The sequence below is a fragment of the Doryrhamphus excisus genome, unplaced genomic scaffold (genome assembly GCF_030265055.1).
Source record: "Doryrhamphus excisus isolate RoL2022-K1 unplaced genomic scaffold, RoL_Dexc_1.0 HiC_scaffold_26, whole genome shotgun sequence".
NCBI lineage: Eukaryota > Metazoa > Chordata > Actinopteri > Syngnathiformes > Syngnathidae > Doryrhamphus > Doryrhamphus excisus.
Window position 1 is genome coordinate 635,001 of NW_026652244.1, and position 10,892 is coordinate 645,892.

The following is a 10,892-nucleotide window of genomic DNA, read 5'->3' on the forward strand; positions in this document are numbered from 1 at the left end:
ATTACAACAATATTAAAAAGATTTATAAACCATATATCATATATTATATACCCTATGGGTTAAAATACATTGATTACATCTAAATATGCATAGATTAAAATCATATCAACTTAAGCAATATTAAAAAGATTTATAAACCATATATCATATAGTATATATCATAAGGGTTAAAATACATTGGTTACATTTAAATATTGATTTTACTAATAAGAAATAGGGTTAAAAACATTCATTTCATTCATTGAGCAAAAGACATAGTCACCAAGTTAAAACAACACTCAACAAATTGGATCACAAACCACACACTATAAAAAGGGAGACACAGAAGATCAAACACACTCTTGCTCTGACCATCAAAGAGGCAACATCAAGCGGTTAGTGGAGAGTTGGTTTGTGTGTTGTTTCCTTGTGCCCAAGCCTGAGGAAGACCCGTAAGGGTCGAAACGTTGCAACGGGCACAAAACTACACAGTTAATTAAATAATTGGATCATTAAATAATTAAAAAAATACATTAATCAGATAAGTTAATTAAAATTTTTTTTCTTTTTTCTCAAAAAAAACACACTCATTTCAATTCATTTCAGTTTATTTCATCTTTTTTAATTAAAAACACACAACTCATTATTTGAATACCATAAAAACAAACCTAAAATTCATTTATTACAATAGAATAACAAAGGCGACATTAAAAACACACCAAAAAATTACAAGTCCAGATGAGGGATTTTGAGGGGGGTTGGACGGAGGTCCGCTATGGGAGGAGGCGCCAACGCCTCCGTCAACCACAGGGGGACCGGGGTGGCAGGAACGACTGGGGGATGGAGCGTGCTCCTCCTGCCCCATTCAGGGGACGGGCTCAGACCCTCCCGCCTAATCGGCCAGTGCCTCCCCCGGGTTTGGACCGTGACCGTGGTCCCCAAGCCCCTTCCTACGCATCAGTGGTAAGAAGGAACAATCCGAGAAGGAACAATCCGAGAGCCACTTCAAGGGTGGCGTTTCAGAGAGCACCGAGATATGAACAGGCCAGACAACAACCAACGGACCCCGCATTTAGTCAGCTGGTGCGGAAGCTGCACTCTGTAATCAAAATAGTCCACCATTTGCAGAACGTGGCCCCTAGGCCTGACAAACCGGAACCAAGGATGATCTCCCAGATGGTGGAGGTTTTGTCTTCAATGATCAAACCGGCATTCCCAACATCAAAAACAGTGGATCTCATAGAAGGGAATGCCAAAAGCTGGGGATACAACACCCTGCTCATTCTGGAAGACCACTACGAGGAGGGCCTGGAGATCGCTCTGGAAGAGCTCTCCCAGGCAATGGTTCCGGACTGGAAGCCAGCCTTCCAGGTTGCCATAAAATGGGCCCGTAGAAACCTGCCTCGCATCACCCAAGGAGTCATTGACCATGCGGAGGCATTGATCACGGCCAGAGCGCAGGAGAGCAGGGATGCACAGAGACCTCAGGAACTAACAGATATACAGGAGGAACAAACAATACAAACACGGGTCCCACGAGGAATGGAACGGGAAACTCAAACAAGCCCAAGAGAACAGACAGTATCCAGAGACAGGCCTCTGGAACCACCAGATAGCCCACAAGAAAGGCCCACAACCCCCTCTGTGACTACAATGGCGGTCCAGACAGACCACATTGCAGAATCTACTCCGCAAACCCCACAACAACGCAGGCAGCAGAGACAAAGAGCAGAAACACACGGGGGCTGCGTGATTGCAGAAGACAGCCTTCTGCTGGATCTGGAGGACCCGAATGACAGCTTACAAGCCCAGAGAACTATCAGCAGGGAAATAGACGGGAGCATAGGGAATTTCATCCTGGAAATGGAGACGGATGAAGAATCGGAGGGACCACCTCCCTTGGTACCCACTCCGATCACAGCAACCCCGTACCAGGAGACCAGGCGTGACCAACACATTGTCCAAGTCCATCAGGTGGCCAGTCCCAGTGATGAATCCCAAGAGGACATACCGGAGAAGAGGACTGCCACTCCACAACCACAGCGTTGCAGGGTGACAAGACACGCCAACACAGATCGCAAAAACGTCGACTGGACCTTGACGGTGACCAAAAAGTGGCTCATCATCGGCGACTCTAACCTATCCAGGATTCCAGCATATTCTATTCCCGATCTGCAGATAGAGAGTTACCCTGGGGCCACTTTCCGCAATGCAGAAGCACTGATGGAGAAGGCGTTGAGTTATGTGGATCTGGAGAAGCTGATTTTGTCTTTTGGCATCAACTGCAGGGCTCAGAAGGCCAAAGAAACCGCCATCAAACAGCTATTGGGAGCAGTTAGGGCCGCAAGGAGGAGGTTTCCACAGACGGAGATTTGGATTCCGGTACTGAACTTCTCACCCTCATTGCCCCAGGAGGAACAGGAAATGCTACAGACGCTTAACAACTATCTCGAGAGGAACAGGTCCACTCTCCCGGCTCTTAGGAGCACCGATTTCCAGACGGAGGGAGACCACGTCCATTGGACCAGGAGAACGGCAGAAGCAATGCTTGCCCACTGGGTCTCTCATTTAAACTTGGACCCCCAGTAAGCCTGATACAGGAGGGGGACAAGATAACACGATCTTTTGTGGCACAAAATGTCATAGTCTTAGCCAAGAATTTTCGTCTCACACAACCACAACACAATCTGTTAAACAGGGGACTAACATTCATTCCAACAGTAGATATAGCAAAAGACCAAAAAAGACAACTGCAATTGGATATCCAAAATTACCATAGGAAGATTAAATTGGCCGCATATTTCAAGGACTCCGAGGACACGGGCCCACGTCCTTTCATCGGGACCTCAACATGGTCCCCACCAATGGGGGAACTGCCAAAGGAAATAATAACTCTGATTGAGAAGGATTGGGAACTTTTCCAAAGAGGTTACAGACCTCGGAAAGAGAAACCCAATCTGTCGCAGAATGAGGTCAAAGCACTTAGGGAACTCAAACAGAACAAACATATAATAATCAAACCCGCGGACAAGGGCAGTGCGGTGGTTATCTTAAGCAGAAATCAATACATGTTCGAAGTGGAACGACAATTGAGTGACACAACGTATTACAAAAAACTAGAGGAACCAATCTATACTAGAACCGTCCCAATAGTGAGAAGCATTCTCGACAGATTACAAAACCAAAAATTCATTAATGCAAAACAAAAACGATACCTGAGGGGGAACCTGGAACCAAGGGAACGGCGGTTCTACATTTTAGCCAAAGTTCACAAAGACCCAGAGAAATGGACAGTGCCTTTCGAAATACCACCCGGAAGGCCAATTGTTTCAGACTGTCAGAGTGAAACCTACTGTACGGCAGAATACATAGACGTGTACCTGAATCCATTGTCCGCTAGACACCCGGCCTACGTTAGGGACACCTACCATTTTATAGAGATTGTCAAGGGCTTGCAAATTCCGGCGAACTCGTACTTCTTTTCCATGGACGTTGATAGTCTGTACACGAATATTGATATTCCAGCAGGCCTTAGATCGGTGCAGAAAATTTTCCAGAAATATCCGGATCCAAAGAGACCAGACGAGGAACTATTACAGCTATTGGAGATCAATCTGACCAAAAACCATTTTGTGTTCAATGGGCAATTTTACCTCCAAATTAAAGGGACAGCCATGGGCAAAAAATTCGCCCCAGCGTACGCCAATATCTTTATGGCCAATTGGGAGGAGGAAGTGCTGGCAAAATGTCAGAAAAAACCCATGCATTATTGGAGATATCTTGATGACATCTGGGGAATTTGGACCGGATCAAGAGAGGAATTTGAAGAATTTGTGGATATTTTGAACTCTCACGATCCTTCGATCAAACTTAAATACGAATTGGACCAAAACTCAATTGATTTCCTGGACACAACCGTCTATAAAGGACCTACATTCGAAAGGAACCAGAGCCTAGACATTAAAGTACATTTCAAAATTACAGACACACATGCCCTATTGTTCAAATCAAGTCTGCACCCCAAACATACATTCAGGGGAATCGTGAAGTCACAGCTCATCCGGTTCAAACGGATTTGTACCCAACAAACTGATTTTAAGGAAGCCGTGAAGACCCTCTTTGGGGCGCTACGAAAAAGGGGATATACGAGATCTTTTCTGAGACAGATTTTCAAAACATTCCAAATACAAAAGGAAAGGGACCAAAAGAAAATAATTCCCCTAATAACTTCATTTTCAACAACTAGCCAAATCATTAATAGAAAATTAAAAAACAACTTTGCAGAATTGATAGGAAATCAGGACATAATCCCAAATTCTAAAATAATTTCATCGTACAGGAGGAATAAAAATCTAAAAGACATTTTGGTCAGGGCAAAAATCCAATCATTAACAAGGGAGAAACCCCACAGCCTAGGAGACAAATTTTGTAGATTAAAATATGTCCGAAATAGGACGGATAAAACTGTAATTCATATCCCACAAAAATTTAGTCCACGGTCTTCCAATTGTGTCTACCTGATATTCTGTACGAGATGCGGAAAACAATATGTGGGTGAGACCAGAAACTCTATCAGTACCCGCATGACACAACATAAATATAACATTAGGAACAAGAAAGATGTCCATAAACCGGTTACGGAACATTTCCAGTCTCATGGTTGGGACTCCGTGAGGGTTGCAGGACTTGAGAGGAACTTGATCTGGACCGAGGGGGAGAGGAAGAAAGCTGAAAGAAGATGGATTTACCTGCTACGGACAAGGAGCCCACTAGGATTGAATCGAACGTATATGGAATAAAAACAACTGAATTCTTGAATGCAAAAATAATTTAATTCATAAACAATTAGGAGAGCAAAAACAACAATTACTTCAGATAAGATACAATTAGATTGAGCAAAACCAACTAAATTCATATACAATTAGAAGGATTTATGATACCTCTCAAATCAGAGGAGCCTTGATCCTAACCCTAACCCTAACCCTAACCCTAACCCTAACCCTAGCCCTAGCCCTAACCCTAACCCTAACCCTAACCCTAACCCTAACCCTAACCCTAACCCTAGCCCTAACCCTAACCCTAACCCTTACCCTAACCCTAACCCTAACCCTAACCCTAGCCCTAACCCTAACCCTAACCCTAACCCCAGGCCCTAACCCTAACCCGACTAACATTAACTAACCCTAGCCCCGCCCCTATCCAAAACACAAAACAATAAAAGCTTTCTATAAAAACTTAAAAGTCCTTAAAAGACAATAAATAGTTAAAACGTCCTAAGATAATAAATAGTTATTTTGTATACATATTAAGGGTAGGAAAAGGTTTGGAGCCATATATTACATAAACAGATATACTCTATATATAAATATGCACAGATTAACATCATATCAATTACAACAATATTAAAAAGATTTATAAACCATATATCATATATTATATACCCTATGGGTTAAAATACATTGATTACATCTAAATATGCATAGATTAAAATCATATCAATTAAAGCAATATTAAAAAGATTTATAAACCATATATCATATAGTATATATATCATATGGGTTAAAATACATTGGTTACATTTAAATATTGATTTTACTAATAAGAAATAGGGTTAAAAACATTCATTTCATTCATTGAGCAAAAGACATAGTCACCAAGTTAAAACAACACTCAACAAATTGGATCACAAACCACACACTATAAAAAGGGAGACACAGAAGATCAAACACACTCTTGCTCTGACCATCAAAGAGGCAACATCAAGCGGTTAGTGGAGAGTTGGTTTGTGTGTTGTTTCCTTGTGCCCAAGCCTGAGGAAGACCCGTAAGGGTCGAAACGTTGCAACGGGCACAAAACTACACAGTTAATAAAATAATTGGATCATTAAATAATTAAAAAAATACATTAATCAGATAAGTTAATTAAAATTTTTTTTCTTTTTTCTCAAAAAAAACACACTCATTTCAATTCATTTCAGTTTATTTCATCTTTTTTAATTAAAAACACACAACTCATTATTTGAATACCATAAAAACAAACCTAAAATTCATTTATTACAATAGAATAACAAAGGCGACATTAAAAACACACCAAAAAATTACAAGTCCAGATGAGGGATTTTGAGGGGGGTTGGACGGAGGTCCGCTATGGGAGGAGGCGCCAACGCCTCCGTCAACCACAGGGGGACCGGGGTGGCAGGAACGACTGGGGGATGGAGCGTGCTCCTCCTGCCCCATTCAGGGGACGGGCTCAGACCCTCCCGCCTAATCGGCCAGTGCCTCCCCCGGGTTTGGACCGTGACCGTGGTCCCCAAGCCCCTTCCTACGCATCAGTGGTAAGAAGGAACAATCCGAGAAGGAACAATCCGAGAGCCACTTCAAGGGTGGCGTTTCAGAGAGCACCGAGATATGAACAGGCCAGACAACAACCAACGGACCCCGCATTTAGTCAGCTGGTGCGGAAGCTGCACTCTGTAATCAAAATAGTCCACCATTTGCAGAACGTGGCCCCTAGGCCTGACAAACCGGAACCAAGGATGATCTCCCAGATGGTGGAGGTTTTGTCTTCAATGATCAAACCGGCATTCCCAACATCAAAAACAGTGGATCTCATAGAAGGGAATGCCAAAAGCTGGGGATACAACACCCTGCTCATTCTGGAAGACCACTACGAGGAGGGCCTGGAGATCGCTCTGGAAGAGCTCTCCCAGGCAATGGTTCCGGACTGGAAGCCAGCCTTCCAGGTTGCCATAAAATGGGCCCGTAGAAACCTGCCTCGCATCACCCAAGGAGTCATTGACCATGCGGAGGCATTGATCACGGCCAGAGCGCAGGAGAGCAGGGATGCACAGAGACCTCAGGAACTAACAGATATACAGGAGGAACAAACAATACAAACACGGGTCCCACGAGGAATGGAACGGGAAACTCAAACAAGCCCAAGAGAACAGACAGTATCCAGAGACAGGCCTCTGGAACCACCAGATAGCCCACAAGAAAGGCCCACAACCCCCTCTGTGACTACAATGGCGGTCCAGACAGACCACATTGCAGAATCTACTCCGCAAACCCCACAACAACGCAGGCAGCAGAGACAAAGAGCAGAAACACACGGGGGCTGCGTGATTGCAGAAGACAGCCTTCTGCTGGATCTGGAGGACCCGAATGACAGCTTACAAGCCCAGAGAACTATCAGCAGGGAAATAGACGGGAGCATAGGGAATTTCATCCTGGAAATGGAGACGGATGAAGAATCGGAGGGACCACCTCCCTTGGTACCCACTCCGATCACAGCAACCCCGTACCAGGAGACCAGGCGTGACCAACACATTGTCCAAGTCCATCAGGTGGCCAGTCCCAGTGATGAATCCCAAGAGGACATACCGGAGAAGAGGACTGCCACTCCACAACCACAGCGTTGCAGGGTGACAAGACACGCCAACACAGATCGCAAAAACGTCGACTGGACCTTGACGGTGACCAAAAAGTGGCTCATCATCGGCGACTCTAACCTATCCAGGATTCCAGCATATTCTATTCCCGATCTGCAGATAGAGAGTTACCCTGGGGCCACTTTCCGCAATGCAGAAGCACTGATGGAGAAGGCGTTGAGTTATGTGGATCTGGAGAAGCTGATTTTGTCTTTTGGCATCAACTGCAGGGCTCAGAAGGCCAAAGAAACCGCCATCAAACAGCTATTGGGAGCAGTTAGGGCCGCAAGGAGGAGGTTTCCACAGACGGAGATTTGGATTCCGGTACTGAACTTCTCACCCTCATTGCCCCAGGAGGAACAGGAAATGCTACAGACGCTTAACAACTATCTCGAGAGGAACAGGTCCACTCTCCCGGCTCTTAGGAGCACCGATTTCCAGACGGAGGGAGACCACGTCCATTGGACCAGGAGAACGGCAGAAGCAATGCTTGCCCACTGGGTCTCTCATTTAAACTTGGACCCCCAGTAAGCCTGATACAGGAGGGGGACAAGATAACACGATCTTTTGTGGCACAAAATGTCATAGTCTTAGCCAAGAATTTTCGTCTCACACAACCACAACACAATCTGTTAAACAGGGGACTAACATTCATTCCAACAGTAGATATAGCAAAAGACCAAAAAAGACAACTGCAATTGGATATCCAAAATTACCATAGGAAGATTAAATTGGCCGCATATTTCAAGGACTCCGAGGACACGGGCCCACGTCCTTTCATCGGGACCTCAACATGGTCCCCACCAATGGGGGAACTGCCAAAGGAAATAATAACTCTGATTGAGAAGGATTGGGAACTTTTCCAAAGAGGTTACAGACCTCGGAAAGAGAAACCCAATCTGTCGCAGAATGAGGTCAAAGCACTTAGGGAACTCAAACAGAACAAACATATAATAATCAAACCCGCGGACAAGGGCAGTGCGGTGGTTATCTTAAGCAGAAATCAATACATGTTCGAAGTGGAACGACAATTGAGTGACACAACGTATTACAAAAAACTAGAGGAACCAATCTATACTAGAACCGTCCCAATAGTGAGAAGCATTCTCGACAGATTACAAAACCAAAAATTCATTAATGCAAAACAAAAACGATACCTGAGGGGGAACCTGGAACCAAGGGAACGGCGGTTCTACATTTTAGCCAAAGTTCACAAAGACCCAGAGAAATGGACAGTGCCTTTCGAAATACCACCCGGAAGGCCAATTGTTTCAGACTGTCAGAGTGAAACCTACTGTACGGCAGAATACATAGACGTGTACCTGAATCCATTGTCCGCTAGACACCCGGCCTACGTTAGGGACACCTACCATTTTATAGAGATTGTCAAGGGCTTGCAAATTCCGGCGAACTCGTACTTCTTTTCCATGGACGTTGATAGTCTGTACACGAATATTGATATTCCAGCAGGCCTTAGATCGGTGCAGAAAATTTTCCAGAAATATCCGGATCCAAAGAGACCAGACGAGGAACTATTACAGCTATTGGAGATCAATCTGACCAAAAACCATTTTGTGTTCAATGGGCAATTTTACCTCCAAATTAAAGGGACAGCCATGGGCAAAAAATTCGCCCCAGCGTACGCCAATATCTTTATGGCCAATTGGGAGGAGGAAGTGCTGGCAAAATGTCAGAAAAAACCCATGCATTATTGGAGATATCTTGATGACATCTGGGGAATTTGGACCGGATCAAGAGAGGAATTTGAAGAATTTGTGGATATTTTGAACTCTCACGATCCTTCGATCAAACTTAAATACGAATTGGACCAAAACTCAATTGATTTCCTGGACACAACCGTCTATAAAGGACCTACATTCGAAAGGAACCAGAGCCTAGACATTAAAGTACATTTCAAAATTACAGACACACATGCCCTATTGTTCAAATCAAGTCTGCACCCCAAACATACATTCAGGGGAATCGTGAAGTCACAGCTCATCCGGTTCAAACGGATTTGTACCCAACAAACTGATTTTAAGGAAGCCGTGAAGACCCTCTTTGGGGCGCTACGAAAAAGGGGATATACGAGATCTTTTCTGAGACAGATTTTCAAAACATTCCAAATACAAAAGGAAAGGGACCAAAAGAAAATAATTCCCCTAATAACTTCATTTTCAACAACTAGCCAAATCATTAATAGAAAATTAAAAAACAACTTTGCAGAATTGATAGGAAATCAGGACATAATCCCAAATTCTAAAATAATTTCATCGTACAGGAGGAATAAAAATCTAAAAGACATTTTGGTCAGGGCAAAAATCCAATCATTAACAAGGGAGAAACCCCACAGCCTAGGAGACAAATTTTGTAGATTAAAATATGTCCGAAATAGGACGGATAAAACTGTAATTCATATCCCACAAAAATTTAGTCCACGGTCTTCCAATTGTGTCTACCTGATATTCTGTACGAGATGCGGAAAACAATATGTGGGTGAGACCAGAAACTCTATCAGTACCCGCATGACACAACATAAATATAACATTAGGAACAAGAAAGATGTCCATAAACCGGTTACGGAACATTTCCAGTCTCATGGTTGGGACTCCGTGAGGGTTGCAGGACTTGAGAGGAACTTGATCTGGACCGAGGGGGAGAGGAAGAAAGCTGAAAGAAGATGGATTTACCTGCTACGGACAAGGAGCCCACTAGGATTGAATCGAACGTATATGGAATAAAAACAACTGAATTCTTGAATGCAAAAATAATTTAATTCATAAACAATTAGGAGAGCAAAAACAACAATTACTTCAGATAAGATACAATTAGATTGAGCAAAACCAACTAAATTCATATACAATTAGAAGGATTTATGATACCTCTCAAATCAGAGGAGCCTTGATCCTAACCCTAACCCTAACCCTAACCCTAACCCTAACCCTAGCCCTAGCCCTAACCCTAACCCTAACCCTAACCCTAACCCTAACCCTAACCCTAACCCTAGCCCTAACCCTAACCCTAACCCTTACCCTAACCCTAACCCTAACCCTAACCCTAGCCCTAACCCTAACCCTAACCCTAACCCCAGGCCCTAACCCTAACCCGACTAACATTAACTAACCCTAGCCCCGCCCCTATCCAAAACACAAAACAATAAAAGCTTTCTATAAAAACTTAAAAGTCCTTAAAAGACAATAAATAGTTAAAACGTCCTAAGATAATAAATAGTTATTTTGTATACATATTAAGGGTAGGAAAAGGTTTGGAGCCATATATTACATAAACAGATATACTCTATATATAAATATGCACAGATTAACATCATATCAATTACAACAATATTAAAAAGATTTATAAACCATATATCATATATTATATACCCTATGGGTTAAAATACATTGATTACATCTAAATATGCATAGATTAAAATCATATCAATTAAAGCAATATTAAAAAGATTTATAAACCATATATCATATAG